The 15445-nt window shown below is 38.8% G+C and overlaps 1 protein-coding gene across 1 annotated transcript in view; it reads left to right on the top strand.

Annotated features, from left to right (window-relative positions):
* The window catches only part of enox1 (ecto-NOX disulfide-thiol exchanger 1), a 163964-nt gene that overhangs the window by 6152 nt on the left and 142367 nt on the right, over nucleotides 1-15445 (top strand). The window lies entirely within an intron of this gene.

The raw sequence follows: 15445 nt of genomic DNA, 5'->3' as shown, positions 1-15445 counted from the left end.
TGCCAGAGAAATACAATGGCGCCTATAATGATTTTGAACTAGTTTTGTGAACCATCTTTTCCTTGTGACTACCAGTAATTAATTCCGACGCCTTCGTTACCTAATTAGGCATAATTCCCAGCAAGATAATACAACGTATGAGTCATGTTTAAGTACTGTTTGAAAGCTGGATGATTTGTTTGGAAAAAGGATGCATTTCACTTCTTATTTTGCCAAAATGTTTAATTTTTCTTTTTTCATTTTTTATATTGTAAGTATAAATATGCCGACTTGACAGAAAAACGTATGGGTCTTAGCAGGCGCAGCTGTCATATTTAGAATCCATGCGCTCTTTTAATATGAAATGTATTCATATTACTAGGGGAGTTACCGGAGTGTGACCGAACATGCAAAAGCGCACAATGCAGAGAGAATGCTTTTTCACCTTCTGATGGGTTGTTTCATCCTTCCATCCCACAATAGTCCCATTTCCTGCTCTAAACTGCTTGTTCCTTAGAAGCAGCACTACATTTTTCTTTGTATAAAGTAGGTTAATAAAATCTGCGCATGTATTGTGTATCTGACGATATCCTTGGGGGGCCTACAATGCATTTCCAGAAAGTCACTTTCATACGATTGGTGTCTGCCAACTATTTCATGTTCAGAACATCCTCCGATTGTTATTCTTATTGTTAGGGCTTTATCCTACAATTTCAATCTTAATGTTAGTTTTAGATTATTGAATGTAAACGTATAATCAATATCCGAACGTTCGTAGGAAGAAGACTATAATGTGAATGTTTATGGCCACCTTTATTTACTGGAAGGCGTTGTGCATATCTTCCCTGATTTATTTAGAATAGACGTATTTACTAAAGGTGATTTAGGGTAAGTATGCAACATCTTGTTTTGTCCATTGCTGCTAAATGGGAATGATATCTGGTTAAAAATTGTGGCTGTGTTTAACGTAAAGGAATACTGTCAAGAAAACGTTTTTTTTTTTAACAAATGCATCAGTTAATAGAGTTTCTCCAGCAGAATCCTGCATTGAAATCTGTTTTTTAAAAATACAAAGATTTTTTTATATTTAATTTTCAAATTTCACATGGGGCTAGCTATATTCTTAATTTCCCAAGGTGCCACAGCCATGTGACCTGTGCTCTGATAAACTTCAGTCACACTTTACTGCTGAGCTGCAAGTTGGAGTGATATCACCCCCCCCCTCCCAGCAGCCGAGCAGCAGAACAATGGGAAGGGAGCAACACAGCAGCTCCCAGTAGAGTACAATTCTACACTACAATCAGAAGCCAAATGAACAAACATTGAGTGAGTGTCTCAGGGCCACTTTAAGGTGCCAGTGGGCTTAGGGCAATGGGTTCCCACCAGTAGGGGAACCTGAGTACAATAAGGCACGAAATATAGAAAAAGATTCAGAAAAGATGGTGGGAAAAGATAAACTGTAATACCAGCTTTTAATTAAAATATATCCTTTAGGAACATTGTTACACTGAATAAAATGAGGGGTCTGGCATTTTTGGGGGTTGCCTCAGTCATTACAGATGATGGGGGCCCCATTCCTGGGGGCCCAGGGCAGTTGCACCATTTGCCCATTTATTAAAATGGCCCTGAGTGTAGGCACATGTACAAACATATTAGGTCTCATTTAACATCTGTAGGTTCAGCGCTGTGGATATCAGTTTAAAGGAGAATGCAAGTCAAAATTTAAAAAGCATACTGCCCAATAGTCCTCCTATTGTTTAGTAAAAACGCCACACTTTTGGCTCACCTAATCAAATATTTACTCAGTCACACTTACTTCACATTTTCTAGAACAGGCAGCCATCTCTAAAAAGGTATTCTCCCTTCCTTTCCCTCCTTGCTTCATACTGTATGTGTGTTTCATTCCCTCCCCCCTCCCCTCTGCCAGATCCTCTTCTGATTTACTGGTGGGTATTTGTAGCTCAGAACAGGAGACAGGATCAAGTTACACACATGCTCAGAGAATAGGAAGGCTGCCGCTGGCACCTACAGGAAGGGGAGAGAGATTTCAGTGATGTCACTGTAGGCTTCACACTGCTGTAGGCTGCCAGCACCATATCTCAGAGAAGCAAGCAGGGATGTGGGAATTTAGATATGCAGTAAGTACTTAAAAAGAATGCCTTTAGACTTACTTTTACTTTATATTAACCTTTCATTGTCCTTTAATGAGCACAATCCTGCACCCAGTTTAGGTGTTAGTGCTGTATCTACAGATGTTAAATGAGACCTAATACTGTATGTTACACAGACTGTAAATCAATTGCACTCATTTTACTTTCTTATGATTCTCTGTGTTACACGTCTACCTACAGATAACATTCTCACTATAAAGCTCACTAGTTCAGCATATAAAGTAAAGGGTTTTATTCACTAATACTAAAGTGGCAAAGTGAAATCCCACTGAGCATTACTGTGTTGTGACTAGACAATGAAATGATTAAACCACCAAGTTCATATAAATATGTTTAAGGAAATGGCTAATGACTAATTACAGTCGTCTGAAGCTCAAACACAACCTGAAAATCTCATTAGATTTTTCTTACGACAGAATAAAGCTTCATCCTATTATACAAATTCAATTTAATGATCAGGTGCATAAGCAGTTATATACAATAATATGTTTCCTGAAGGGTCCAATCAAGTTACATTGCTAATGTTCCAAAGGGCAGCAGAGGACATGCCATGATTAACCTGACAAACATTGTAAATTCTATGCTTTTACAGTGCATGGGTTGAAATTTGAAATCTTTATGATACCAAATTACTGTCCCTGGTTTGCAAATTTTTAACCCACACAAACAATAAGATATGATTCTTAGATGTAACCCCAGTAAAACAATAACATTAAGAATTCATCTTTCACCTCACTAAGAACATGTAATGGGCAAGAAATAGAGAAGCCACGAGAAGACTAAATCCTTTTTAACAGTATAATGGGAAAGATAAGCAGGCCAAGAGGGGAACACTGATAGGTCAAAAAGTCTATGGAATTCAGAAGTTCACAGAAATACCCAGTCTCTGTGCTTTTACAGGTAAGGGGTGCTAAGAACAAGTAACATAAATAACACCCCTTATATATCAAGCACTGCTGTATAACAAATTCAAACTTCTTTTAATTATTTCACACTTGCCTATACTGCAACTTTCTTTCTTAGGCTGGCTAGCCACACCCTTCCTTTATGCCTCCATCACCTCAATGCTAACTGAACAGGACCTTTAATGGGCCTTGGAACTAGACTGGGCTTTCCCATAGCCTGTACAGAGATATACCTGTACTATACAAATATGTCAACATAGGTATCCTCCTGTACTTTGCATAATTCTGCAGAAAAATATAAGCTACAGATATGGGATCTCTTATCTGATGGATGAGCCATCTGCCCTAGGGGCCAATTCATTAAAGCACGAGTTTGAATCCTGAATGGGAAAAATTCGGATTGAATACGATAATTTCTGAAGGTCGCGGCTTTTTTATCACCACCGCGACTTTTTCGTATCTTGCGCAACTTTTTAGGCGCCACCGCGACTTTTTCATATTGAACAATCGTAAACGGCGGGAAAACCGTTCCGACTTTGATCATTCTGTGCATGATTTTGGAATCCTCCCATAGGACTCAATGGCACTCTGCAGCTCCAACCTGGCCCAAGGAAAGTCTCCCATAGGGCTCAATGGCACTCTGCAGCTCCAACCTGGCCCAAGGAAAGTCTCCCATAGGGCTCAATGGCACTCTGCAGCTCCAACCCGGCCCAAGGAAAGTCTCCCATAGGGCTCAATGGCACTCTGCAGCTCCAACCCGGCCCAAGGAAAATCTCCCATAGGGCTCAATGGCACTCTGCAGCTCCAACCGGCCAAGGAAAGTCTCCCATAGGGCTCAATGGCACTCTGCAGCTCCAACCTGGCCCAAGGAAAGTCTCCCATAGGGCTCAATGGCACTCTGCAGCTCCAACCCGGCCCAAGGAAAGTCTCCCATAGGGCTCAATGGCACTCTGCAGCTCCAACCTGGCCCAAGGAAAGTCTCCCATAGGGCTCAATGGCACTCTGCAGCTCCAACCCGGCCCAAGGAAAGTCTCCCATAGGGCTCAATGGCACTCTGCAGCTCCAACCCGGCCCAAGGAAAGTCTCCCATAGGGCTCAATGGCACTCTGCAGCTCCAACCCGGCCCAAGGAAAGTCTCCCATAGGGCTCAATGGCACTCTGCAGCTCCAACCCGGCCCAAGGAAGTCTCCCATAGGGCTCAATGGCACTCTGCAGCTCCAACCTGGCCCAAGGAAAGTCTCCCATAGGACTCAATGGCACTCTGCAGCTCCAACCCGACCCAAGGAAAGTCTCCCATAGGGCTCAATGGCACTCTGCAGCTCCAACCCGGCCCAAGGAATTCTCCCATAGGGCTCAATGGCACTCTGCAGCTCCAACCTGGCCCAAGGAAAGTCTCCCATAGGGCTCAATGGCACTCTGCAGCTCCAACCTGGCCCAAGGAAAGTCTCCCATAGGGCTCAATGGCACTCTGCAGCTCCAACCTGGCCCAAGGAAAGTCTCCCATAGGGCTCAATGGTACTCTGCAGCTCCAACCCGGCCCAAGGAAAGTCACGATACCGAAGCTTGAATGAATCCGAAACTTTCGAACTCCGTGCAACAATACAAGTTTGTCGAAAAAAAAGTACAAAAAAGTCGCGACAGCATTGGAAAATTCGCGCAAGATACGAAAAAGTCGGCGACAAAATGTCGCAAACATAATGATCATTACGAAAAAAATGCATTCGGAGAGTTTGTGGATTGATAAATCTCCCAAATAATGTAAAAAATGATGTAAATGATGACAATTTTCTCTGTAATTATAACACAGAACCTTGTATTTGATGGGAACTAAGATGAATCCATATTGGTACAAAACAATGAGTTTATTTCAATTTTTAAATGATTTTTAGCAGACATAAGGTATGATGATCCAAAGTACTCCATCTCTAAAGCTTTTAATGCTTTTTTTAAAGAACTATGTAAGAGCAGTAATTTGTTTTTTTCTTTAAACCTGGCAGACTTTCAGTCAGCAGCGGCAATGACTAATATAACCTCTGTGCATAAGGACCCTTTCAGACTTTAAACCACGCAAAACATCTGTACTGTAAATTTTCATTACTGTCGCCTGATGTGACTAATTAGCCCGGGAGCAAAGGCACATGGTTATGGAATATAAACTGCTGCCAATATTACTAATAGGTTTTTGTAATGTGTTTTTTTTTTGTAATGGATAAAAGTCTTTATTAAAATCAGTACTTAAGTGCCTTGCACCAGTTTTTAGCATCTCTTTTACCTAGTAGAGAAAAGAAATGTGTTTTAAGAACATATGTAATTATAATGTGATATGCATGAATGGCTAATTCAGTTTAACTCTTATCAAGGCTATTATGTCTTTGATTACTTTAGCTATAAGAATTTTGCCAGCAATGAATGTATTTAAATAAAAACAGGAGGTACATGAGAGGTGCCCATACACAGGGAGATTTCAGCTGCCAATATCTGTCTTTAGACTGATTCAGCAGCTTATCTGCCTGTGTATGGGCACCCCCGACGGGCCTAAAATCATCCAGAACTCGATCTGGCATGTTTGATTTGCCGTCAGATTTATGCCAGCCCTAGGGCCAAGCGATCAAATTAACCCGAAATCAGGAGAAGATCCGCTCGTTTGGTTTACATTACATTAACATTAACATTTATTTATAAAGCGCCATGTTCCTGTGTATGACCACCTTTACGTAGAAAAACACCACAGCACTCTCTACACCAGCAATTCACCCCAATCCTGCTGGGTCTGCTGCTAGAGGGCAGTAATAGGGCTGAGAGGTGGGGACGGTCATGTTCTGTCAAATCAGCCATGATCTCACCGATAGCTCAATGCAGCTAGGAGGCTGCAGGTTGTACATCCCATGCTTTCTGTAAATTTTTACCTCCTTTCAATGTCAAGGGAACCTTTAGTTTTTAATCTGTTTATACTTTATATAAACATATACTGTACTGTCCTTTATACAGAGCTGACATATTTTGGAGTATTCATAATTCAGTCCCTGTTCAGTCAAGCTTACAGTCTAAAGTCAATGTCACGTACAGAAACACACTATGGTCTACTGTATTTAGAGCCATTGAACCTTCCTTCAGTTTTTGGAGTGTGGGAAGAAGCCTTCAGAGCCATGGGGAGAACACAGAAATGACTTCCAGACTATGCCCTGGCTGGAATCTAATGTGCAGTAGTAACCTAATGCCTTAATGCATTACCATACTTTATGAAGGGGACCCAAGGTAGATGCTCTCTTTCACTTACCCAAACCCTGCCCTAGTGTACTTGGTTGAAAAGTGTCACTTAGCAATTAGCTCTTAACCCCAATTAATTGTGCAGCATAAAGAACTGAGTGACATGATTAGCATTCATTATCCCTATAAATAAAACCTACAGTGTTAAACCCATAATAGGAAGAGTAGCATTCGTCAGGGAGAAGCATATGCAGCCCTGGCACAAAGGTACAGTATGAGGCAGAGAGCATGTGGTGTTCCTAAGCAAAGCATTAATCAGAATTCATTCATTCCTCCAGCTTTCCCAATACTAAGTGAAATCGCTAATTCATGTTACTTAAGGTGTTGTTAAGTGCAAAAAGAAATATGTCATGCTTGCAGAGTAATTATAGTGACGGGTGTGCAATTTTACATTAGTACATGTAAAATATTTTTATTCAAGTGGAAAAAAATAATGTTTTGATTGAAATGAATTTGGGAACATTGTATTTTCATGCATAAATTGAAGGTCGAGGATATAGAGAATGCAATATATTAATACTAATAATACTACCTTTCCACATAAATCCATAAGGGTGAAGACAAAAATCAGATTGTGGCGACTAATTGCAGCAGCACTGAGTTCCATATGGAAAAGTAGAAGGGCCACAAAAGAAATATGTGGTGTGGGAGAAACTGCTATTGTTCTCTCCGTGGCAATTAATAGCCACAATCTGATATTTAAAAATCGCGGCGACTAATCGGCCCGACTGTCTTCACCCTAACTATTCTGTGCTTCTGTATACCTAGCTGTGGCTGTTTAGAACAATATCTTTATGTTGGTAACTTCCCTTTTATTTACTGAATTGGTTTCCCAGCTCATCCATGTGAATAACAGAGACCAATGCTTTTCTAGGTTGTATCAGTCAGGAAATATATTTTTCATTTGTATCAATTGGTGTTATAAAATATGCATAATCTTATGTTTCAAAGTTCAGTAGTTGCTTTGGTAAAAGAAATATACATATTCATAAAAGCAAAACATATGCAACGTGAATTGATCCAGCAGGATTATTCTCTGGTGCAAAGATGCTTCAATTTTATATGACTGTGGGGCTGATTTATTATCTAGCATTAACTTTTTACAATTGGTACTGACACATACCACTTGTAAAAGAGTTAACAATAGTTTAAGATTTAACTATTCATTTTCCACACTTGAACAAACTGAAGAATATAGGACTGATTGTTAATCCATGTATGCAGTTTGCATTAGGGATTAATGATTTGGATAGGTGTTAGTAAACTCTGTGTGTGCTGTGTATGATACCCTTAGGAAATTAATGCGTATGTCTGCTCAGAGCAGTTGAATACATTTGGATGAATTGGCAGCTTCGATCAGCTTAATGATAAATGTGCCATTTGGTTAGCACTAATCTGACAGTCAGAAAGACTTTGATAAAAACAGATTGTGCTGGGAATCCTTCCCCAGTTCCGCCTATAATAAATTAGCCCCTCACTCACAACAAAACTGAACTTCTGAAGTTTATCTCTGATTTATGGCTGCTTTGTAACCAGAAACTATGTTAAAGGGGAACTGTCTTGAAACTAAAAATGTAATATAAGCTTTATCTCTTGGAAATAAGAAACTTTATAAATAATGTAACATATAGTATATAATGTACCTCCTTTTGCAAAATATAAGGATATTATAAGTCACAGGAGTTCCATGACCATATAAAAGCTTCAAAAGCTTTTATACAGGTCATAATATCATGAACCATTTCTGAGATTCAGTTTTTGACTTTTAGCAATTTGCCTGTAGCTTTTCGTCAGAGTCGATTGTTTTTAAAAGACAGCAATATATTGTCTAGGCAAAGGGAGCACACACCAATGTATTTGGATAAATATGAGTGTGAGTGTGGCACTCTCTCTCACTCCTTTACCCCCCCCCCCCCCCGTCTCCTGTCTGTGTTGTACAACTGATTTTTATGCTGCTGCTGCAACAGCAACAATAAAAAAGAAACAGACACATGGAGACACTGTGAGGGTCTAAATCCTTTTGAGCCCCCAGACTTCTACTTACACAGTCACAGTGAGAAGTAGTTCAACAAAGGTAATCAACATGGGAGTCCGCTAATTACATGTATAGTTCTTGTTAGCTGCCTCTGAATTCACTTATGCTCTGCATATAAATGTAAAAAAATGAAAAATCTTGCTGTGCAGTACTGTGGAGTAATCAGTACCCCATTGGATTCTACTTACAGTCGAAGCAGTAAATGGTCATTCAAACACAATACTTGCTTGGCAGCTTTCTTTAAGCTCATCAAAATCTGACTATGATGACCATGAAAATATGCCCTTGGACACCAACGCCCGACACACCCATTATCTCACCTATGGACTTATGGAACCCCTAACAAGGCAATGCAACTTGTTGATTGCATACCGATCTGCTGCAGTAATCCGTCTCTTATGTTTTTTTTTCTCTACAATAAAGTTCAAGTAACAAAAAAAGAATCTGACTCTGACTCTGAAGAGAGACAGATTCCTGAGAGTTGGATTTATTTTTTTTGGAAAGTTCCTCATGAGATGAAGCTTATATTAAATATTCTGTTTTTATGATAGATCCATTTTAAGTAATTTGAACCTATCAAAGCATAAATACAATAAGTTATGGACAAATCCAATCGTTGAAAATGGAAGCCACAGAACTGTAATAGTCGACTCTATGCCAATGTTATTAATTGGCCAGAAAGATGAAAATATAAAAAGGAAGCTATTTTCTTCCAGAAAATTGGCAAACCCTAAAGGCAATATTTTATATTAACGTATCTTTTAGAAATATCTTTCGCAATAAAGGAAGATTATCCAGAGATGTCAATGAAACTATGGTGCTCATTTTAGATTCTTATGCTTCTGTCTGATTTGTGTTGCTGTGGGCATCAAAACCCAACTGTTAAAGTTTCTATTAATTATGCATTTGCACATGGAAAGCAACAGTAGTACAACAGTCGCTCATTCAGATCATTTGCATTTTTATTGGGAATAGTGAAATTATTTTTTTCGTTGGGCCAAGTGGTTTAGTTTGCAGCATGAGTAATTAGAATAGAAGAGTAGGCTTTCCCCATTACACACTTTTTAATTGTCTCACAGTTTAGCTAGCTTTGCCATGAATATTGTTATTTATTCATACTCTGCAATAGTACTGCTCAGAGATATGACACAAACAGTGGGAACAATAGGAATGAAGTTCAGAAAAGGTGATTTAAGCACAACTATATTTGTAAGTGCTGATGCTAGCAGTAAGTATATGTTCTTGGCTGGAAAATGTTCAAATTACTGGTTCATCTGATTTCTTCATTTCCTTCCTTGGGCCCCCCATACAAGACTCGCAGAGCAGCAACCATGGATTATTTTTATTTGCTTACCTAATACAACTCCCCTCAGTAACTAAGTGGAGCCAGTCTCAGGTGCTGGAACTTTGCATTTACAACTGAAAGCCCACAAACTGAAGGTCATAATTTATACAAAATAATGGGGCCCAACCAAAGGGCTCAATTTATTAATGTAGTACAAATGTTGTTTCTCACCCACCATGCACAGTGCTGACCAAGCTGAAAAGCACACTAGGCAGGCCACCCTCCATCGCTCTAGCATGTGCCTACCTCTCGCTCTGGCCCTGATGCAGAATTTTCCCACCAAAATGTTACTGCTGTTGTGGGTGCCTGCTAAGTTGCATTCACCACCACAAGCGACACATGGATTTCCTCTGCATTTGTATATGCAATGTATTACTTCTGGCACGCGATGTTACTAACAGCCTTAGCGTTTGAATTACTTGACTTATATGAGCCACCAAGGGAACCTTGGAATTACTATTAGGATCAGGCTGTCGGTAATTCCAATGTCCTAGCATCTCTGTATACACATTGGCCCTAGAAATTGAGCAAGAATGGATGCAGATACCTTTTTAAATAGTGTCGATGTACTCTCAATTTTGCATCTTTTTGCCTAAGTTAGCTTAAGGAAGTGCATTGCATGTAACATGAATTTATAGTCACTAAACTAATAATCAAAGTTTAGTTCTATTTTAATAAGATTATAGTCTATGATCTATGGGATTACATTTATTATATTGCCTGGTATGTCATGATGTGGCATTGCCTAAAATGAACTCCTTAGCCCACCTACCTACAACTAACCCATTTAATTGGGTCCTTCACTGATAAACTGCTTTTTGCATAGCGAAAGAAAATATAATTGTAAGCAGCCTTCAAATATGCCTTAATGAGGCTATTTCAGCTATTTTAAATATGTAAGTGTAATTGCTGTCTGTGCTCTTGGCCGTGACTCCTAAAACAAGCCAGCTGATTTCAGTGACCTGGAGGAGACCTGACTCCTGCTTCATTATTTAAAGAGTCACACCCAGAGAACAGAAAGTGCTAAACAAACACTGCTATGCTACCATGGCTACTTATGTAAAATACATTTTATTCTCTTCTCGTTATATGTATGGTCACATGATACTGGAGGACCTATTAAAAGAATATTGTTTTTACTACAAAAGAATCCCCACTCAGTACAGGTATAGGATCTCTTATCCGGAATCCAAGGCCATCTCCCATAGGCTCCATTATAAGCAAATAATTCTAATTTTTGAAAATGATTTCCTTTTTCTCTGTAATAATAAAACAGTACCTTGTACTTGATCCCAACTAAGATATAATTAATTCTTATTGGAGCCAAAACAATCCTATTGGGTTTAAATTATGTTTATATGATTGTTTTAGTAGACTTAAGGTATGGAGGTCCAAATTATGGAAAGATCCCTTATCTAGAAAGCCCCAGGTCCTGAGCATTCTGGATAACAGGTCCTATACCTGTACTGATAACATGACAGTACTGGTTTACTTGAAAGAATATAAAAGTATTCTGTTATTGCACTGCAGTACCAGCCTTTACTATTAAATACAAGTAAAGAATTTCCTTTTATATGAACTTTTGGTTTTTATTGTAGGTTTGCATATCTGCCTTTATTCCTTGTACATTATGCCCATTACTTCAAGAGCTATTTACTTGCTTCTAAAGCTTTAGTACAAGATTCAGCTAATGCATGTTAATGACTTGAGTGCAAAATCCCAACAAAGTGAATTTTAAAATATATTTGAAGTGCAAATAGTCATGTGTATCAAAGACAGGGAAATAAAAACCTCCACAGATTTCTTCTAAAATCCAAATATATCTCCAGCAATATAGATTTTGTGGTGCGTACTGAGACATTCATGATGGCTTTCCATTTTCCCTTTGCTGAAGGTGCTCATAAGTCTGCCTATAGGGTTCAGTCTTAAAGGGAACTAAAGCTGATGAAAATATTGTTTCAAAATGATGTACCACTGCACCATCCAAGGGATACAGCAAACCAATGAAAAGCAATATTTGAGCCAGCACCCTGGATGAGCCAGAGGGGCAGTGCTTAATCTGTCCATATTGGGTGAACATAGGTGCTTTAGTGGCCTTGCATAAATGCATTGTGGGCTCCGTGTCTGCAGATCATTTTACCAATGCCTTGAGATATCCAGCCAGACTAAAGACGCCGCAACATGGCAGACAGACTGATAGTTTTTTGCATATTTTTAAATCTTTTTTCTCTTGCCAGGTTTAGTCTGGAGACGTTTTTGCCAAGTCCTAACAGCCATAAAGCTTCCCTCTTCTACCCATTATAATAATAGTTACTGTATTAAAATCCCATTTAATAAATTACATTAATCTGACAGGGGCTATCAGGATATTGTATTTGCCTATTTGTGCTAAATGCTTTTTCTTTCAGCTTTCTGAGCAACTTGTGTATTAGGAATTGCAATACCAGCTAGAGGTACAGTGTAGCCACCTAGGCACTTCTCCATGACTTTGTTTAGTAAAGATATAACATGTTGTCTGTTTTTGTTAGTGCTGGTTTTATTGAATTTGTTCATCCAACATGTTTTCATAAAAGGGTTTGTATCACCTTTTTTAATTAAAGAATATATATTATGCATGTCTCTAAGCTGGCTAAAACAAAGGGACTGACATTTCTATTTAATGGTTTGTTTCAAAGTTATACAGATACAGATACAGCCTAAATATCTGCAGCCAAAATCACGCGACACTGTTTATTGCATGCCTATGGGAAAAGAATAACCATTGCCCAAAACTGTTAAAAGGTGATATTACAACTGGAGACATTATTTTCATTATCGAAACTTCTCCTTGAAATGGCCAAAAGTAAAGAATGATCCAATGCTCAAAAATGGCTTTATATCTGTCCTTTGCTTTCTAGTTTCTATCTAATCTGTGGTTATTGTAAAAGCACTGCTGGATGCATGTAGTTGGTAAAGATTTCCTACACTCACATAGTCCATCATTGTGTTGCTAACAAACCCAGAGGCATCATTATACAAAGCAAGAGAAAAGAGTCATATATACAGATGCAGCCAACAAGTTTTCACATTTTTCACCATGTCCAGACACCATTTTTTGAATGTTAAATCCTGCCTCAAGATGGTGCTAGAGTGCAAAGATTTGCCAACAAAACACCATAGACCATGCACCACATGGTGGCGAGCTTTGGAAATTTTTTATTTTCCCTCTGTTATCTGGGACATAATGCTACGGTAAAGGAACATAGGTGCATCTGTATATATATGTACATGTTTCCTGCTATTTACTGACTGCTGCTATAGGGAAATTGCTCAGCCCAGGGTTAGGGGACTATAGCTATAGGCTTTAATCATACAAACAGGCAATGCAGTTCCTGGTCAGTGTGTTTTAGCTATTTGTGGTATTTTTCCCAGGAGAAAAAACTGAGGGGGTAGACTTCATAATGACATGAGTACACATTGCATGTATAAAATCTCCACTCTTTCAGAAAGTAGTCTAGTGGTCTGATTTACATTTACACACTTTAAAAAAAATAAATTGGTTCAGGAAAGTTTATTTAGCTATATATTTGGTACAAAATATAGTGATTATATAAGTTCAAGGAGACAGCTAGTTTAAATGAATACTGGAATAATGGAAAAACATGTTGTTTTTAAAAAAATCATCAGTTAATAGAGCTTCTCCAGCAGAATCCTGCATTGAAATCTGTTTTTCAAAAACACAGATTTTTTTTATATTAAATTTTAAAATTTCACATGGGGCTAGCCATATTCTTCATTTCCCAGGGTGCCACAGCCATGTCCAATCGTATACAGCTTAAAACGCACACCAGATAACCATGAGATGTTAGAAGCTTACAACCTTTATTCGCATCTTAGAAACAAGGTGCCTTGTTTAGGTTGTAAGCTTCTTACATCTCATGGTTATCTGGTGTGCGTTTTAAACTTTATACGATTGGAACTGGATTAGTTCCCTTGGGCTATGGCTCCGGGGCTTAAAGCACCCGGACCACACATCGACTGCGGTGAGTTTGTGAACACGTGTAGTGAGGAGCCTGGGGTTTGGACACCTGGGCTAATATATTATTTAGGTATTGTGATTGTAGCAATACTTGTTCTTTAACTTTATCCACCACAGTTTTCAAAAATATCCACTTGGATTTAACATCAATGAATATATAACTTTTCCTTTCTTTTTTGTTTGGTTTATTGCTACATCCATGTGACCTGTGCTCTAATAAATTTCAGTCACACTTTACTGCTGAGCTGCAAGTTGGAGTGATATCACCCCCCCACCCCCAGCAGCCGATTAGCAGAACAGTGGGAAGGGAGTAAGATTGCAGCTCCCAGTAAATATCAGAATAGCACTTGATAGTAAGAAATGTAAGTCCCACTTGGGACGCCTCCAGTTACATAGGAGTATGAAAAACAATAGGTTACTTGAAAGCAGTTCTAATGTGTAGCACTGGCTCCTTCTGAAAGCTTAGACTCAGGCACAATGCACTGAGATGGCGCCTACACACCAATATTATAACTAAAAAAATACATTTGTTGGTTCAAGAATAACATTTTAAATGGTAGAGTGATTTATTTGGTATGTAAACAGTAAAAAGTACACCATAAAACTCACAAGAGAATCCCTTTAAGTACAGAGATAGTACAGCTGGTATGCATAACATTATTTGTAGAAATTCCACCCTTACAAGCAGTAATAACAACTGTTAACAAGACCTTTAAAACTCAGCCAGGCTGCAGCGTAGGGAATAAGAACAACATTCCCACACAGACCTATATTTCTGTTCAGCCTTTTGTGTGATTATTATTTGCTAAAATATGTTTATTTGGTTTATTAGTGACCCAAACTTCAAATCTTGAAGAGATGTCTCATAGGTATAGTTCAGCGGTCCCCAACCTCCTTTAAGACCATATTCCATTTTAATCAAATAATTCAGATTTTTAAAAATGATTTTCTTTTTATTTGTAATAATAAAACGGTACCTGACACTTCATCCCAGCAAAGATATAATTAATTCTTGTTGGAGGCAAAACAATCCTAATTAAAAACTATGCAGCCTTTTCATGATCTTTAATGTAACAATTCCCAAGCCTGGCCCCCTGTCCCCTGCTGATCTGGCTGACTGCTTTGAGACTCAAAAAAACATAACAGTAGTCCACTGTCCTCAGCCTCCTTCAGCCTGCATCCTCCTAATCCCACAATTCCCTGCACATGTGATGTCAATAAGGAAAGGAACATCACAGTGCAATGCATTGTGGGTTATGTAGCTCCTGCATGCTGTCTGTAAACTGTGGAGAAGTTGTTACAATTTGTAACATCAGTGATTTAGTCCCTCCTCCCCTGACAGGATTTCAAATGATGCAGAAAGAGAAGAACTGTTTTGCAGCAGGGTTTTAGCATATAAAAATGTCTATGAAGATTTTCATTCATCCAGGTCATGGTATATCTAGTATAAATAAATTTAAAGTTCAGTTCAACTGAAGAAGCTGCTCGGATGAGTAGTGAAACGTCTTCAATGATTACCAAACAAGTCCAGTTGCTTTAAATTTATTTATACTAGATATAGGGTTTCTGTATTGTGTGGTTCAGATTTCAGAGTTCCCCTTTAAGCTTAGATTAATCACCATCAAATATAATTTGTCCTACTTGCACACTTAAGGTGGCCATATACGTAAAGATCCGCTTTGCTGGCGAGGTCGCCAAGCGAGCGGATCTTCTCCCGATATCCCC

This window comes from Xenopus tropicalis, chromosome 2 (genome assembly GCF_000004195.4).
Source record: "Xenopus tropicalis strain Nigerian chromosome 2, UCB_Xtro_10.0, whole genome shotgun sequence".
Taxonomy (NCBI): domain Eukaryota; kingdom Metazoa; phylum Chordata; class Amphibia; order Anura; family Pipidae; genus Xenopus; species Xenopus tropicalis.
Note: the sequence above shows the minus strand (reverse complement) of the source record. Positions and strands in the feature narration are given on the sequence as shown.